The sequence below is a fragment of the Uloborus diversus genome, chromosome 7, assembly GCF_026930045.1.
Source record: "Uloborus diversus isolate 005 chromosome 7, Udiv.v.3.1, whole genome shotgun sequence".
Lineage (NCBI taxonomy): Eukaryota > Metazoa > Arthropoda > Arachnida > Araneae > Uloboridae > Uloborus > Uloborus diversus.
The window spans coordinates 59,693,555-59,712,940 of NC_072737.1; positions in this window are offsets into that span (position 1 = coordinate 59,693,555).

Genomic DNA, 19,386 nt, shown 5'->3' on the forward strand with positions numbered 1-19,386 from the left:
GTTTATAGTATTGTATTACTGAAATTTAATACAATATGATTTTAATACTTTTAAATACATTCCCTTAATTGAACACGAACATTAACGAGGAAAAAAAACAGAAATATCCCCCTCCCCGCTTCTGTAACATTCGTAGACAAAAATATTTAACGAAAAAAATTGTATTCGAAAATATTGAAAAACATTTTTTTTTTCTTTTTTAGAGAATATAACTTAGTGTCCATCGCGGTAGTTTCAGCCAGACTTTGACTAGAATTTGAAACATTTCATTGAACAATTTTACCTAATTGCCATTGAAAAACATTAAATACATCACGTTTTTGGAACAGACGACAATATTTTACAAATCATGGGGAAAAAGAGAAACTTTTCTCCTTCTTACATAAATTTAGTAAACTGAAAATATTTAGTTGAGAAAATGTAATCCGAAATAATAAACCTTTTGATTTAAATATAATTATTATATTGTGATGAAAAACTCCATCATGCTTGCATATATTTACTGTACGAAATATATTTAACCTCCAACTTTATTTCAAAATATTAAACGTTTCTGTTCAAGAGTACAACTGAATGCATATCTGGGTAGTTTCAACTGGCTTTTAACTACAATTTTAAGCATTGCCTTTATGAATAATGAAAGAACTTTTACCCCAATTTATCAGAAATAACGAGATATAAGAACAAGTGGGAAAACTTAAAAAAATGCATGATCCAGTATACATTTTGCCTTCTTGAATAAATTTTGTAGACGAAACATATTCAAATATATACTGCATTTCAAAATATGAAATACATTCCTTTTTTTTTTTTTTCAAGACTACTATTGAATGTATAGCGGGAGTTTCGGCAAACTTTTAACTGGAATTCGATCAATTTCCTTTGGATAAATTCAAGCACTACTCCTCTGGTTGAGCGGAAATAACATTCCTACACTTCTCCTTCGGAGAAAATCAGATACGATTCAATTCAGTTCGATGTGCTGCTGCCGAAATTCAATGGCTCGGGAGAAAAGCAGTTGAGAATCTTAGTTCTCTTCTTATACTTTGCTTAAATTCACAAAAGTTTTTTTGCACCAGTACGTATTGCCTTATTTGGCTCTAGGTCAGTCCTATAGCGGAGTAAATGCGTTTTAAGTAGTAAAGCTGTGTGCGAAAACGAAAAATAAAAAAACGTTTATGCCCGCAAAATTGAAAAATATATTGGATAAAGACGTTTTCTGGTTACAAAGAATCTTATTATAGAGGAAATTGTTAGCTTGAGCTGTGATTACATATATTGCTCAAAACATTTTTCTCTGATGGAAAGGATTTTTTCAACCGCAAAAGACCCGAGTGCAACATGATTTGAAATTTTGTGTTTCATAACAGTCTACATTTTGGAGATTTATTTTTTACTCGAGTTTTAATAAATGAAATATTTTGCAGACTTGCTACGCTTTTTATACTTTACGTTTTCAGGAATTGTTTCTATAAAGGAGGAATTCGTGAGTACGGTTAAAAATTGTTAGAGAAAGCATTTGTTTTACAAGAAAAAATTGTAAATTGTTATTAAAAGAAATACACAGATCTAAATTTCTCCATTTTGGGACGTCATACGGTTCAAAAAAGCTAACAGTTGAAAATTCTTTTCAAAAGAACGTTTGCAGAATTTAAGTATAAAACGTCAGTATATAAACGCGAAACCACACATAATTAGAAACGAATAGTTGAATAAAAAACAAAGAAAAAATTAACAATGAGTCACAAGATAAGACAATAAATAAAAATTCAAAATGCAACAAAGACTTTACAAAACCACGAGTAGGATAATTCAAAATATTATGGTTTTGAGTACTTTTAACACTACAACGTTTTCTAGTCTCTATTAATAAAAATAACTTAAGTACTTTCATAATTCATCGTTTGACGGAATAAAAGGAAAAGATTTGAAAGTATTTGGGCGAGACAAATTTTATAACACAGCATTTGCTTTCTTTAAATACATTGCTTTTAGAAACATGGCATGCAATGTACTGGCCATCATCTTTTACTACCTTGTACCTTTTTTCTGCCAGTTCTTTGGTGTCATAGGGAATGTAACATTTTACTGTAATTATTATGAAGATAAACTCAACCATCGTAATAGTTGATACAATTCTGAAAAAAAAAAGGCCTGATGAAGATGTATGGTCCATTTAATCTGTGATGTGCTTTAAAATTTAGAAATTTATTTCAAATGTTCCAGTTTTCTTCTAATACGCTTCATTTCGAACAACGGTTGCGTATTTTTTTAATGGTTTTAATGCCACGCATATGAATCCTGGTTCACCAAATTTATATTGAATTTAAAGTCTTACTCACAAGCAAAACAAACTAAAATGTTTTTAGATTTAGCAAGTAGCTTTGGTACATAGCTTTAAAGTATCCCATCTTAAATTAAGGCAATATCATAGCCGTTCAAAAAAAAAAAAAAAGTAAATGAAAACGTTGAAGAACACGGGATACTGCTGTGAAAGAAAGCGTTTTTCTCACTATTTAAAGGTAAGCAAGTTTAGTATTTTTACTGATTTTGTGAGTTAAAATACTTCACAAATTGGATTCTGCTGTTTTACAAACGGAAAGTTTTGATGGACTTAATCCAGAATCTGATTCGAGCATATTTAATTTTACCATATCTTCAAACAAATTTTAATAGATTTTCTTTACTTTTTCAAAAGTATTTCTAAGGTTTAGCACCATTTTCGCCTCTTAAAATGAGCAGTGGCAGCCTCACTTTTATTGCTTACAATCGTAAAGTTGATTTATTACAGATACTTTAAAGTTTAACACAATTTTTTTTTTCGGTGAACATTTTGGCTCATAAATTACCACAGACCTGCTCTTGACACCTTTAGTTTTTTTTGTTGTTAGTTTAGGCATATTTCAAAAACGACTCTGCTTTATAGTAGTTGTGCCTGTTGGTCATCCAAATGCAGTGTCTACTTTTAGTCATAATCTGGCTTAATAATTAAAATTTTTAATACGTATCAGCGGGAACATCGAGACGCAGTGGAGTATAAATTACCGGAGTCTTTCGCATTAGGAAACTTCCAAAATATGACAAGCATGATATATTAAAATATATGTATGAGGCAGTGAGAAGCAATGGAATGCAAGTGGAATTTTTAAAGTTTCGAGTAAAACGCGTTTTACTATATTTGGTTCAGATCCTAGTTAAAGATATAGTAGGATCTAAAAAAAAAGTTCAAATCCTGGTTGAAGAAATATAGTAAGAACTAAAAAAAAAGTTCAGATCCTAGGCAGACTTTCATTGATTTTTTTCTTCTAAATCATGCTGTATATCAGCACCTACCAGAGCTACTACCATCTCATTCCCTAACAGATTCGAGTTTCTCCTATTATTTGTACTGATTATCTCTAAATTTTTAATTTTTGAGTTAAACGCCTTTGTTTCGTACTGTGTCATATGTACTAGCACCCCGTCCTAATTTTGTTCGGGTTGAAAAGTTATATAACTTAATAAATATTATGCATCTACTTTTTATTTTGAAGCATCATGGTATACAGCCTTTTATTTTAAGATCTTATAAAAACAAAACACAAATTTATTCGCATCATTTCCTGTCAGTGCAGTCTAGTCAATCTATGCTGGTTTTGATTTGGATTTAAATATACCTTTATTCTAATTTTAAACTTTAATTGGTGTCTGAAACAAAGCAAAATTATATAAATATGAAACCGATTCGTTAATAATTAAAGTTAACAAATCAATTTCAAGGCTGAACATAAGCAAGCATAGAACTGGATTTTAAAGGAATATTTTTAAAATATTACATAGACATATGCATATAATGTATATGGAAATACAGGGTGTTTCAAAAAGAATGACCCGATTTTTAAAAATCATAATTATTTGGATTTTGATCCGTTTCATCGAATAAGGTATCTTTAGAAAAGGGAAAATCTCGAGTTTCACGAAGTTGTAAAATCGAACTGAAGATACGCAGTGGAAAGTCGATGCAGTCATTAATGCTTACAAAAGTTTGGGACAAATTTGACTACCGTGTAGACATATGCAGTGCAACCAAAGTTGGAAATCCATGTAATATAAAATTAATCCATGTAATTAAGTGTCTATTTTCAATAATTTTCATAATATACGCATTTCAAATCGGGTCATTCTTTTTGAAACACTCTGTATATAGCCTAAGGGAATCGGTAAATATGCAGCTTTTAAATAGGGAGGGAATTTTTTAAATAGATGCAGTACTTCCGAAGATTACCCAGAACATATAAACATACAAAATCCGCTCGCTCCATATATATATTATGTAATGAAACAATTATTCAAGTAGCAAATTTAGCAAAACACGTTAAATGAAGCTTGCACCACTTAACGCCCGTGTGTGCGAAAGTTTCTGGCAAACACGATGTTTTTATACCATTTTCTCAAAACAACAATTACCTCATCCCTGGATTTCTAGTCACACTCATCCACAAACAATTGAAATGGCAAAAAAAAAAAAACTTATATAACTTTACATTAATTTTCTGTCAAGAAAAAGCAAATCAATCGTCTTTTTTTTTTGCCAAGTTTTTCTGAAAAATATTCATGCCTTTAAGGGTTGAATTAAGTTACATCTATTTCGATTTTTTTTTTTATCGGAGAATCGCGCTGGTAAACCGATCTACATTCATTTCTATTTTTAATTTTTTCAATCAAATTTCAATTAAGTTCTTGTGAAAGGGGGAAAAACAACGTTTTGTCGCACAAATTAAAAAACTTGCTGTTTATCAAAAAGCAACATGGGGGGAAAGTTCATGGAACCGCAACCATTACAACCGGAAGAAGTAATGCGTGGAGTGTGGGAAAGTTATTTCTTCTTTATATGTGTGTCGATTCTCGCTCTATAGACTACAAGTCTGTTGAAGCAAAAATATGAGGTGTTAGATCACTTAAAAAATGGTGTTGATATTACTGATTCGTGTTTACTCACGAAATGTTAAAAATAAGTATAAAGCTTGTATTGAAGAAAAACGGGTTTCTGGCAGCGGTTTTTGGCCTGATAGAGTGCAATTCGTTCCAAATCGCTCTGTCGTTCAACAGTTAAGACAAAATGGATCAAATTATGAAAATACCAAATTTTGAAAATTCGTGGCTAATTCAATTCTATGCGCCTCATATCATCTGATAATATGATTGGAAATTATAAATTTGTACTTGGACCTTGACTTTTTCATTTTTCTTTCAAAAAAAGGATAACATTTTAGACAATTATTTTAATATGCTTCAATGAGCACAGAGCAATCAAGCACTTCAAGCGCAGAGTAATTACGGACCTGAGGCTAGTCTTAGTCATTACAGTCGAGTCCCGACTTACGCGAGGGATGCGTTCCAAGATCCCTCGCGTAAGTCGAAATTTCGCGTTGTGGAAAAGGGTATGTGTAAAAACTTTTATTAACGCATCCAATTATTTTAGACACTTGTAAACACCCCCTGAACTGTTAAAAACCATTTCTTAACTATACATTACTGTTTCTTACATAAAGAGAAATGAATGTTTACTTATATATTTTAAAAAAAACCGTTTTATTCAACATTAAGTACTGCTACGATGCACAAAATCAATGATCAATGGGAATAAAAGACATAAAATAAACCAGTATGTGCATACAGTATACAGTAAGAAAAGCAAATGCACTATAGTTGTACTGTACAGTAGATCCAGAAATAATATTTGTAACTTAAAAAAGTGAAGTTGATAATGATTTATGCTGCGTGATCAAACCGTTATTTTAATATATTTTTAAACAGTTGCTTCACAAATTCTTTTACGATGTTTCCAGCTATGGCAGCACCCCACTTCCTGATTCTTCCTGGTTTCTTTAATTCCCAATACAAGATCAGCTTCCATTTTCATAAATTTTTGCATTTTATTAAGATATTACTCTGTAAACTTTTACGGGTTTCCTTTTCTTGGCTTTAAATTGTATGTATGGAGTATAGAAAATTCACTCATACCTAATTGTTGTGCTATCTTCGACGCATTTTTTTGGTTGAGATTCAGCTTTTCAAGAAGCTTTAGCATCGAGAAGCTTTAGCTTTCCTTTAATTGTCCAAAACTTTCTCTTTTTCCTTCTATCTTCACAAACTTTAGATGTAACAGCGCTCTTAGGTGTCATTATATTTCATAAACTTTCTCATTTAGAATGAAAAAAATTAATGGAAAATAAGAAGTAGTTATCTGTAAAAGTGATGTTGAGACTAGTACGGTGTGGGAACTTTTATGTAGTAGCCAATTACAAAGCCAATACTTACACATCACGATTCCCCAACGAAACATTTCTCGTTGCGGGTGAGAAATTCGCGTTTGCTCTAAAATTCTTTACTGGTGAAAAATCGCGTTATAGTCATTTCGCGTGAGTCGCATCGCGTTGTAGCGGGATTCGACTGTACTAGGGGCTAAACCACTTTTGCTCAATGCCAACTGCAGCGGATGACAATTGGAGATTTTCAGTGTGTCAGGTTATCCTTAGATCTGGATGTCCGGCTTCTTAAGAATTCACATTACCTTCAAAATATTTTTTTTTAAATTTAAGTAAATTTTGTTTTCCTTTGGAACCATAACATGCATACTTATTTTGCAAAAAATAATTTATTTTCAAAATTTTAAGATATTACCTATTTTTTAAAAAAATTCCAAAATCTTAGGAAACTTTCGTTTTTTTAAAAAATCCGTACGGCTTTTTTGTTTGTACACTTATTTTAAAAAAAATGTTAAACGATCACAGTAATCTTCTCTAAAAATCTGTGCATTCATTTGCTAATGAATTATTAGAAATTTTTCTGTGATTAATTGTGTAAAAAATCGAAATTTTTTCAAAACATTTTGGGTTTTTCAAGGTATTACATTCCCTAAACATTTGAGTAACTGATAAAATGCTTAATCAATGCACAGTTTTGTTAAATATATTAAACTGATTGCAAAATGTTATATTTTAAAGCCGCATCTTTAACAGAAAAAAATCCTTAGGAATTCTAATGACATGAAAAAAAAAAAAAAAACATCATTGAGAAAAAGCAATTTAAAGTTTTTCTTTTGCATAAGAACACCTAGCGAGCATGACCTAAAACCACTCATAACTTTTTAAATATTTGAACTAATGCTACGAAACTTTCTACCTGGGTTTGAAATAATTTTTAGTTTTGAGATAATCAATATTTTTTTTTTGATCGTTTGATGATTTTTTAGTTACTGTAACCCCTTCCATTTCGTAGCCAAAATATATCAAGTCCAAACACACATACACACACAGACGTGCACAGGTTTTAATAGTATAAATTCAATGGGGACAAAAAGTGCGTTCATCACCTCTCACAAATTAAAGCGAACTCACTCTACCAATTCAGTTGTTATCATCACAACTGCTGATACTCTCTATTTCAAGCTATTACAGTTAAGGATTTTACCCTCTCTCTATCTCTATCTCTTTTAAAAGTGCTTTTTATTATTTATAAATACTGATTTCCATTACGTTAAAAAACTATTTCAATAAACCACAAAATTGTTTCATTTCATTAAATTGTAATTAACGGCAGTTTTATTTCATTAATGAATTTCGCGTGTGTTGAAATTTCTTTTTGCGCAATTTGATAATATTACATTTTTAGATTTAAATTCGCACAACAATTCTACTTTTGCGTATGCAATTCCCCAAACGGTAAATAAACTAAGTAATTCCACACTGACGTTTCGAATAACAACATTATTAAAATTGCACTTAAGAAATATATATATATATATATATATATATATATATATATATATATATAGATCAGATATTTAAATACAATACTACCTTTTTTCACGTTAGAAGCGTGTCTTAGCGTTGCATTTGGCTTTCAGTTTCTTCAAACCTCTGTGCTATAGTTGTTTTATCTACGTTCTAAAAGTTGCATTTTTTACAAATTTCAGATTATGATTTTATTTAGCGTAACGTAAACGCGAGCTACTGTGGCCTTAGGGTTCTTCTTTGGGCCCAAATTTAAAAAAAGATAGTCAACGTGTTCTGTAAATCTTCAGGAAGCAATTTTGAAACTTATTTTGTCAAAATCCGTTAAAAAGCAGCCTCAAGGACTAAGTAATGCATACCAAGCAGTTTTATAGTTCTCCACATGAAGCAACTCTACTGGTTGTGTGTTTCTTGTGCTAACATGTGTCTTTATAACCTCTCAGACTTTTACATATAGAAGCAGTTCTATGACAGCTAAGAGTTTGTGAAGTACCTATGAATAATTTTCATAAGAACATTATTCGATAATTTACGTAGTAGCATACTTGTACTTCTCATTTCTGTTAAGGTTTTTATTTAAAAAAAATACAATAAAAACATATCTCCAAGCCAAAGAATATCGACCTACTTTGACCTAGCATAAAAACTTGAAAAAATGCGTCAGAGAGATTTGGGGAAAATGAAGAAAAGCTAAAACTGAAACTGCAAACTGAAAGAACACAAGAAGAAACAGGAATTTTCAGCAATGGATAAAGAGAGCGATTCTAGACTCAAATCATCTGGGCTCAGTTACGTGGCTTTTATTATGGAAGATGAAGAGGAACTAAAAGCTGCTGGAGGTTTAGAAAATACTGATCTAGTTGCATCTATTTCTTACAAATTTTGTTAAATGTTACGTTTGTTGGAAAGTTTTCGGAATGCTGTTATTGTGGAATGGAATGAGCTCGAGTTTCCAGGTAATCTGTTCGTGCGAGAGAAGGAGGAGCTAATGCTCAAAGCAAATGGAACGCACCAAAACGTTTTGGAAGTGACAGACAATTTAGGTTCCTTTGTTTTACGAATGGTGTTACCTTAACAAAATTATTCAACTTCCGAAACTGTGGAAAAGATGACTGTTCTTCGTCGGTAATGTCTGAACAATAACTTGGTATGCAGACACATTTAAAAAAAAATAATAATAATTTTCCTTAAAACAAAAATGTGTGACTCAAACTTGTCAACAAAACAAAAACATTTTTTTTTTTCAAAGAAACAGTTTTATTTTTCACTGAAAACACGTCTTTCTTTGGCTCTAGTTAGCTTTTCAATGATTTTAAACTGGGAAAACCACTTATGGCGAAAGTAACCCAAACTCAAGGGTAACATAGGTCCAAAGTAAAAACAATTAAAAAGGGTAATAATGTTTTGAAACACATTGATCAATATTTAAAAACTAAACTAAGAACTCTAATTGTGTAAAACGGCTTGGAAGTATGAATAGTTACAAAATCATTGAGAATAAGGTGAGAAAAGTTACAAAATGTGGGCCAAAGTAGCCCGCATTTACGGTATCAATTACTTATTTGAAGTTAAAGTAAAGCGCAAAGTACCTCATAAAAGGATCACTAATAAACCAGATCACATTAAAATGTAAACCACCATGCATGATACAATCGCGAAATAAATTTTCTATGCAGTAAGAACTGAGCAAAATTGTAATATTAAATTAAACATCCGGTCAAAAAAAAGGTAACATTAAAAAGAAAAATATTTCGGTCACCTATATTTTGAACTCCCTATGATGATTCTCTCAGTGCCTTCCTCTTTAGAACTGTGTCTAAGTTTTGGAGGTGGTGATAGATGCAGATACAGGGGTGTCCCTCGTATAACACGGTTAATTCGTTCCGTGTAGTATCGAAACCGTGTTATACCAGACTTTTTTTTAAAATAACATTTTTATTTGTTTTTAATACTAATTACGCATGTGCATAAGAAAAAACATGTTAAGATGTATCGTGTTATATCGAAACCGCGTTATACGAGACTTAGAAATAATGTAAATCAAGGGATGTGTACCGTGTTATATCGAAGCCAAGTTTCATAAAAAGAAAGTAAAAATTCATAGAGTTATCAACCATTAACAGAATGTATTAAACAAAAATTTAAATATTTTTAAACATAACATTCGAGTTACATCAAAACCTACTAGTATTTCAAATCAAGTTTCGTACCGTGTAATATCGAAACCGTGTTATAATAATCGCAAATTTGATACCGCGTAATATCGAAACAGTGTTATATAAATCGCAAATTCGATAGCGTATAGAAACCGTGTCATAATAATTGCAAATTTTGTACCATGTAATATCGAAATCGTGTTGTTGATGTACCGTGTTATACGAGGGACGCCTGTACTAGATTCCTATCTTTACATGGGCTCACTTTTCCAGGAGCAGCCCAACTCTGCCATTATTCCTCTTTATTACATAAACTGGTGACTTGGGACTCCCAAGTAATATTTTGTGTTATTTTCAATTTAAAGCTAAACTAGAAAAATAATTTACGATAAAAATACTAATAGAAATACTGTTACTGGTTTAAAAACAAAGATTTCATTATATTACTAAAAAATTGAGAAAAGAAACATGTCAAATAATAAATATCAATAAGTGAGTTTTGTTCAAGCTGCGTAAATAAAAATTGATCCATAGAAAATGTGAAATTTATTGTAATTTTTCTCGCAGCATTAAACTTAGCAAAAAAAAAACTAACACATTTTTTTTTTTCCAAAGTAACCAAAACAGATGTCCTGTTTCTGAGCATAAAGGACAATACTATGTTACTAAATTCACATTGTACTACTGTTAGTAAATTCAATTTTGACATAAGTTATTTTTATGAACAAAGCATAAATTTAGATTATCTATAAAATGCATTTTATTTGGCGAGACGACTGTTTCTTCTAGTTAAGGTTTTATTTCAAAGTTGTGATTTATGAAACAACACTGCGCACTTACATTTACTCTTAGACCTTTCTGGGAAGAAGGAACGTAGAAAACCGCCGCTAAAAATACAGACTTGAAACAATGAAAAGTTCATGAAATGTAATAAAATTTACTACTGTCGAAAAACAGCTCTAAAAAGATTTTGCAAGCTAGTAAATTTTTGAATATTAGAAAGACTTTTTCATTTTACGATGCCTTAAGGAATACGCAAGTAAACCACTAATAAATGCTTTTCTGTACCTGTGAGAGCGATCTTTATACTTTAGAAAGAAATATGCATTCATCTCGGGATTTAAAATTTTAGAAAAACCAGATTTATTCCGTTTAAAATCTACCAGGTCAGAAAGACACACACACACGTACTTTTTCAAATACGTGGAACCTTTAACCCAGTGGCGTACCTAGCATGGGGGACACCCGGGGCGGTAATTTGACGTGTCCCCCCTTTACAAACGCTAAAAAATAAAAAAATAAAAAAGTTTTAGTATATTATGCGAAAATGAAATATGAATTTCATTTTTGCATAATATACTAAAACTTGCATAATATACTAAAACTACTACAATTTTCAGAACCAACTACATTTGTGTTATAAGGAAATTTTAAGTGGGCTAATGTAAAAAAGACAAATAAAAACTATTTAAACGCAAATGTTCAAATCTTCGAGAGGTCAAAAAAGTAAGGATGTGTATGAAATTGATGGCACCTTAGTTAAAATCTATCTCAGACACAGGAAAATATAATGGGGTTCAGTTTTTTGGTATAAGAGGAAGTTGCTACTAGGCCTAAGTAAAGACAATATGAAACTAATCCTGAGTATATTGTTTACTCAGTGATGCGGGGGGGGGGATGAGGGGTGCAGGGGTTCACTCCCGGAACCCCCCCCCACCAGACGGGTGACATCCGGGCAGTGGCGTACAGAAGGGGGGGCGAGGGGGGGCGGTCCGCCCCAGGCCCCGCTTTGACATACGCCCCCAAATTTCAATTTTTGGTTTACACCAATATTGTCGCATATCTTGGTTTGAATGCTTAAACAAATTGGCTTAATAAATCATAATTTTTTTAAAGACCAAATATTTGTTCAGGGATACAATCAATACCTCTTCGGGATCAATGGAGGGTTTATGATACAGAGGCCCCGCTTTGACATAGGCCCCAAAATTTTAATTCGTTTTCTTTTTCGCCAGACGTGCCTTATGTCATGGTTTAGATAAATAAAGTTGACTTTTTATGTAGAATGAATATTTTCTCAGTGACTCTTGCCTAAACAAAGAGAGGGCAAATTATGTCCCACAGGCCCCGCTTTGACATAAGCCCCGAAATTGTATCTTATTTTTTCCAGTAGATCTGTCATATACATCATGATTAGAAATATTAATCAGTTACCTATATATGCGAGTATAAATCATAAATTTTGTTAAATATGACTTTTTTTCATAGTGACCCGTCCTAGTGTACAAAGGCACATGAGTGCTTGGGCCACGAATTTAATGGGGGCCCCAAATTTTTAAATTAACTAAACCTATAAAAATCATTTGCTTTTATTTTGTTAAGTGCTTTCAGCAAAGTTTTATGCATTTTTTTTTTTTGAAACAATTCATAAAAAAAAACGAATGCATAACAGATGCATGTTTATAATTTTTAATCATTACAGTATACAGCTAAAATATCTGTTTTATGTTTTGTTTTGTGTATTAAGACTACGATGGTTTAGTCTTAATTCATACACTATTTTTGAAACCAAATTCAAACATATAACCAAGAAAATCCATTCCTAAATGAAAAGTTGTCTATCCTTTGTGGCATTGGAAAAATCAGTCAGATAAATTTTTCTTTTTACCAGCTGCACTTCTGTGGTTTTAAGTTTCGTCTCCTGCCCGAAGCTGTGTAACTTCTAAGAACAAATCGGACTCCTTCTGACTCAAGCAAAGGGGACTTCCTTTTTGCTATGCCCCTTTCGACAGCGTAAAACTGTTTAATTGGTCAATCCTTCGAAACTTTTGACCTTGAACTGCATAATACCTCCTCCCATCCATTCTATACTCGATTGCAAGCTTACTTGACTATGGAGAAGTGAGCTGCGGCCAAGCAAAAGAAATAATTCCTAGCCCTTTGTCCGATAATCGGGGGAAATTACTTTCTTCGCTTTAGAAATCGGATTAGTTAGTTAAACCCACGCATACGCAAAACTTTTTTGTCTTAATTTCTGTCGAACATTAAATATTTTTAATTCTACCAGCGAAGCCGCGCGGAGCATTTTCTCCACTTCAATCAAACGCGCCAGGTAAGTATAGGGTCATAAAGAACATAAAAAGCGTTTTTTTTTTTTTTTTTTTTTTGTGAGTGAGACCTAGCAGAAAAGTTTTATTTAGACTGTGAACGTGTGAATTTCATCCTTATTTAGGTAAGCATGTTTTTAAAATATTTTTCTCTGAGATTAGGTGATGTTATCAGGTAAATAGTTCCCTGGTGTCTTACTCAAAGGAATAGTAAAGGGTTTTTTTTTCTGTAAAAGCCAATTTTTATCCTAAAATTATTTAAATCTAGAATGCCTAAACGTTTCTGTTCACTGTACTTGGATGTTCCAATGCAATAAATTTTTAAGATACAATATAATTTTAGGACTTTTTTCTGTTTTTGATATTTTCTGATAAAGCACAATTTTATTAAAAATATAGTATTTACTTAATTTTACTTAAAACCATGTGTTTTACTGTGGTATTTACAATAGTGTCTGAAATCAAACCAACACTGCTGAAATATGTAAAAATGTACCACTTAAAATAATTACTGTAATATATGGTACGTACACATAGTTTGAGAAAATTCAGTTTTAATACCAGGTAGGGCCCCATTTCGAGTAGCGCCCCAGGCCCCCATCTGTCTTGGTACGCCACTGCATCCGGGCAAACCGCCGCCCCCCCCCCCCCCGCTTCCTCGTAGCGATATCACTGCTTTAACACCCTTACTTTTTGAATCGGGAGTTAAAAAGTTAAAAAAAGATGAGCAGCAATCTTTTTTACATTATCATCCACTAAATCCAATTATACAGACCTAATTCTTTACCAATCTGGGGACTGAATGTTTATGGGGAAAAAAACTCCAACTTTCCGTTACCTTTGTTTACGATATTTACCAATTCGTGAGCGAAAAAAGGATGTCAAAAATGCATTCGAAGATTAAAATGTCGAGTCTGAAGAATCTAGTTTTGCATCTCCATTTTCATTTGTAATCGGACGTTCAAAAATAGGTCTTTGCTTTTTTTTTTCTTTTTTGTTGCAAATTTCTGTTAGCTTTAGTACAGAGTGAAGTAATGTTACAAATTAGCGATAACTCGAGGACAATATTTTTGGTATACTTTCAGTCGTCAAGTTTTGTACTTGGAGCATTACCAATTTGGCGAAAAAAATGAGATATCTACTCTGGAGTCACTTTTGATAAAAAAATTAGCCACTTTTTTTTGAAAATTATTTCGTTCGGTTTCCTTATGAAGAACGTCTTTCTGTAAATTGAATCTCTGTACAACGGTCTTTTCTGTATCTATTGACAACAAAGTACAAGCGCAAAAAAAAAAAAAAAAAAAAAAAAAAAAAAACTTCATTTGCACAGAAGTTCACGGCAGCTCAGCTATTGTACTTCTTTGTTACGAGTTGTTATAAAACGCAACAAGCAGCGGAGCTACTCTCTATTGAGCTTTGTCAGTACATCAGTTTCAAATTCAGAAACTGCTGAACTAGTCATATTTTTCGCGAACAAATAATTCCGGACTTTCTTTAGATAATCTTTCGCACGTGTAAGGTAGCTTCTCTTACAACAGCCAGCTTCTTTATATCACCCAAAGTTTCACACTCAATAGATAGGGTCTGGTGGGGGAAAGTGGTCAATGGGGTAAAGTGGTCATTCGTCAAATAAATGGCTATAGCTTGGAAATAAATGTTCGAATTAATATGAAAATTTTATTTTAGAGTAGGACAGTTAGAAACTACATTTTGAACACAAAATTTCACAAATGCCAAAACTTTATTTGGTAAGAAAAAATAGTATGTGGGAATTTGAAAAATTTAAAAATCTAAACACCTTTTTTAACTTGCTTGGGAAATTTCGTTTGCTGGAATTATGAACAGATTAACTGCACAGGTCGCTTCCTACATGTCTCAAGAACTCTTGTTCATTAGCAGTTATCTGAATTCATTTTAGATAATTTTTTAGAACAGTTTAAGTAAGATGGGGTAAAGTGGTCATAATATTAGGCTTAACGAATATTGTTCTTCTAATGTCATTTAATCTTTAAGTATAAGGCAGATATAAATTAATTATTAATTTCACTTAATGCGCATTGTTTTTACAGTAAACGAAGTTAAATATACGAGTATATGCGTATGCATACGTATATATACTCGTGTAGGCACGTATATAAATATATTCACATAAATGCACCAATAAATACGTATAAGGGCATCTGCAAGTATTTTTATCCATCATATATACATTCTATACATATATACACGTATATCCTCCCTTACACTCGTATAGATATTTATTCTCACTTATATACTCATGTAGACACGTATATACGCATACGTACTCAAGTAGACACTTACATACAAGCATATGATACAAAAGTATACAGGGTGATTTTACATTTTTGAGCAAATTATTAAAAGGTGTTAGAGGGGAGGATAAGAAGCGAGAACCATAGGAACAAACATATGGTCACAAACACAATGCTGACGCGCTACATGCACGCAAAGCCAGGAACTGATGGATGCAAAACAGGTCAGAAATTTATTACACAAAGACAATTTTACACAACATTTGAGGTCTTAAGAAAGTTTTAAAACGACTGATGAAAATTTGTGGCCTTCAGCTGTTTTTTACATCTGTCGCAATCACAAATCACTCTCTGTTGCAATAACAAGACTTATGAAAAACTTTCATCAGTCGCTGCGTCTTTGTTGCGATGCTTGTATTAGAGCTACTACAGACCGTAACTTTTAAGAACTGCTCTAAATATTTCTTAAAAACTAAAACTTTGGGTAAAATCATCTTTGTGCAACAAATTCGTGACCTATTTTGCATCCATCAATTTTCGGCTTTGTGTGCATGTAGCGCATCTACGACCATAAGTTCCTTATGATTCTTTGCTTCTTATCCTCCCCTCTCACACCCCTTAGATTTTTGCCCAAGAGCTTGGATGCACTCTGTAGGCATACATGTATGTAAGGGTATATACTCATATATACATATATATACTGGTGTATGCGCGTAATAGTACGTATATGCGTCTATACAGGTATATAATCGTGTTTACACGTATACATACGTATGTACTTGTGCTTCCTTATATATATATATATATATATATATATATATATATATATGCGTGGGTAGACACGTACCAAAGACGCAGTGGATGTATCCACGAATTAACTCGTGTATATCCGTTTATATAAGCATGTATACTTATATTTGCGTATATACGTCTACTATACACTCAAGTAGGCACGTATATACCCGAGATGCAAGTGCATACGCGCGTATGACGTTCGTTTATGCGTATATACTCGTATATACACGTGACACGTATATACTCGTGTATACACGTATACACTCCTGTAGGTAATCACGTATTCATGCTTATATACTCATGTATATACGTATATACTTGAGTAGGTAGGCGCATACATATACCTGATACATGTATCCCCTCATATATGAATGTGTTTACTCATGTTTACACGACACGTATATACTTGTGCATATACTTGTAACTATAAAAATAACCGAAATATACAAATATTAAGGTTATTTATAATGGTTTTGCATCCATTTTTAACTATGACCACTTTACCCCATGCTATGACCACTTTCCCCTACCCCATGGGGTAAAGTGGTCATAAATACATCGGGAAATAAAATTGTTATAAAACTACTTAAATCAATATTTTTTTCCCTTAAATTCAATGTACCGTGTCCTTTAATAATGCAATGTAAAGTAACAACAAAAAAAGTTGAAGTGTTTAAAGAATTAATTGTATTTATTATCCAACTTAGTTGAAAACCTACGATTTTATGACCACTTTACCCCACCAGACCCTACCCCAGTTCATGAAAATACTAGGGTTACGGCACCAGTAACAGACCAGAGTGCAGTAACAGACAGTCGTAAGTTTGGATATAAAGAATAAGAACTTTAGGCGGGTGAAACTGATGATGCTGCGACCCATGAATACGTTGCAACCATTTAGTGTTATCAGAGTAAATTTAATGAGCTAGTTGGTATTTACAAGGCAGAGGTGGAAGGTTATGAACAGCCACCACGAGGTCTGCCAGTGTTTCATGTGCATTTGAATTTAATAAGGTTTTAGGTCTAAACAGAAAGAACGTTTGCAGATTTTGAAGAGAAAAGGGGACATTTAACCATTTCTTATCCCATCTATTACTGGGTATCATCAGAATTGTCGGTGTCTGCTGCACGGGGGTTAAACTTTTTTTTTTTTTTAATTTAGCAATTAAAAATAGAATAATGTAATTCAGAGGATCCAAAGCAGCCAAACGTTAGATGAGATGTAGTTGCATGAGAAAAAATTAGTTAAAAAAGTCCTTACACATTAAAAGGCTCAGAAAATTAGAGTTAACCTCAAAGCGATGTCTTAAACATGTCTGTTACTGGTGCTGTTACTCGTTTTATTTAATTAAATATTTAAATGTATAGCTTCTCTCTTGCTGGTTTGCAGTCCTTTATAAAGCTAATACAGTAAAACCTGTAAAGATGACCACCCTTGTAAGTTGACCACTTTTCTAAGTTGACTGCTCTTTTCAGGCAGAGTTATATCTTATCATATAATTGAACCACCACTAAAGTTGACCAGTAAAGTAGTGCACCGCAAGTGGTCAACTTACACAGGTATCACTGTAGCAAGCATTCCACTACTGAAAATTCAATAGGCTAAGTTCTATGCGAATTCACCCACAAAACTTCAATTTTTTCCATTTAATTTTGGGGCAGAATTCAAATTATTTATGTGTAATATGGTTATAAAATAAACAGAAACACGTTAGATTTATAAGAAATTCGTTATTAGTGTGGTGTAACATCTTGCTTGGACATCTACAGTCCGGTAGTACAGCTAGGGTTCAAATAGGAGTAGATGTATTCAAGAGCTAAATAGTGTTTAAAAGAATATTACACAATTCTTCATGGACATATTATGAAAGTTCTGAGAAAACTGTGTTGAAGAGAGGCGACTGTGGGAATTATATATTTGTATTAAACCATATTTTGTGTGAAACCTTCTGCAATATTTTTAAAGTACATAAATAATTTGTACATTTTGTTCTAGATAATTAGTTTTTTCAGTATAAATCTACTATATTTTCCTTCATATACTTAAAACTAAATTGAAATGATGTCCAAATTAAACATTTCTCCATTCTGCCTTAAGAAATGAAAACGAACTTCATAGTTTTAAAATAGGTATACCTAGAATTATTGGGTGAAAAAATGTAATATCTTACATATGTTATTGATATTAATTATTATAATTTATTAGAAGCAGTGATATTCTTAAGTTAATTCCGTTAATGTACACAAAATATCTTCAAACAACACAAGAGTTAATTGACTGCGTCTTCGTGACTATTTGCGCTTAGATCTTACTTGAAGCAACTGAAAATAGCTGAGCAAACTAAGCTCAATAAAATGATAGTATGTTATGCACTATGTGTGCTTTTTATCTTAAATGAAAAGAAAAATATACAGTAAAATCCCGTTACAAGGAACTTCAAGGGCCCGCGAAGTTTGTTCGTTGAAACGAGAATTTTGTTATAATGGGAGTCAAAGTACTGGACATTAAATCGGGCTTAAAAGTTTTTTTCGTTGAAACGGATATTTTGTTGTATCGTTATTCGTTGTAATGAGATTTCACTGTAATTAACAATTGCAACATAAAATATTTCACCTATAAATTGACCAGCTTTATCAACTTGAAAATTATTTTTGAAACCATAGGAAGGATCAAAACAGAAAATGATCGGAATTTTTAGAGTTAATGAGCCTTTCAAAGCGTTATTTTGGTATGCTCTATAGAGGCTCAAAGGAAAATACCGAAATGCTTGTATATAAAATCAGCAAAGCATAATTTAAAAGTCAAACTAAGCCTTATTGGGAAGAATAAGGGATGCAAAGATTCATACTGGAAGCATATGATAAAGAACTTTCCACCAAAAAGTTTATTTTTCGATTGTCGGTAATTAATTGTTCATCTTGTATTTAAAAAAAAAAGTAAATTTAATTTTCAGCTCACTGTTAATTTTGCTACAGTCTACGCCGTTTATTTGAATCAGTGGTTTATTAAATCAACCGCTTTAAACAATATAATTGCCAAAATCAGAACAAAATCCAGCTTTATTAAATTAGCCGCTTTTTTGAATCAGTCGCTTTATGGAATCAAAACCGTTTAAAACCAACGGGATTCAATTCAACGGGCGACCACTGTACATATATACATATATACAGTGACTCCCAAAAGTTGTTCGTACACCTACGACTTTCAATGAAATAGCCCCTATCCAACGGTTAGAATAAATTTTTCGGAATAGGTATTTTATTATAAGATCTACGATTA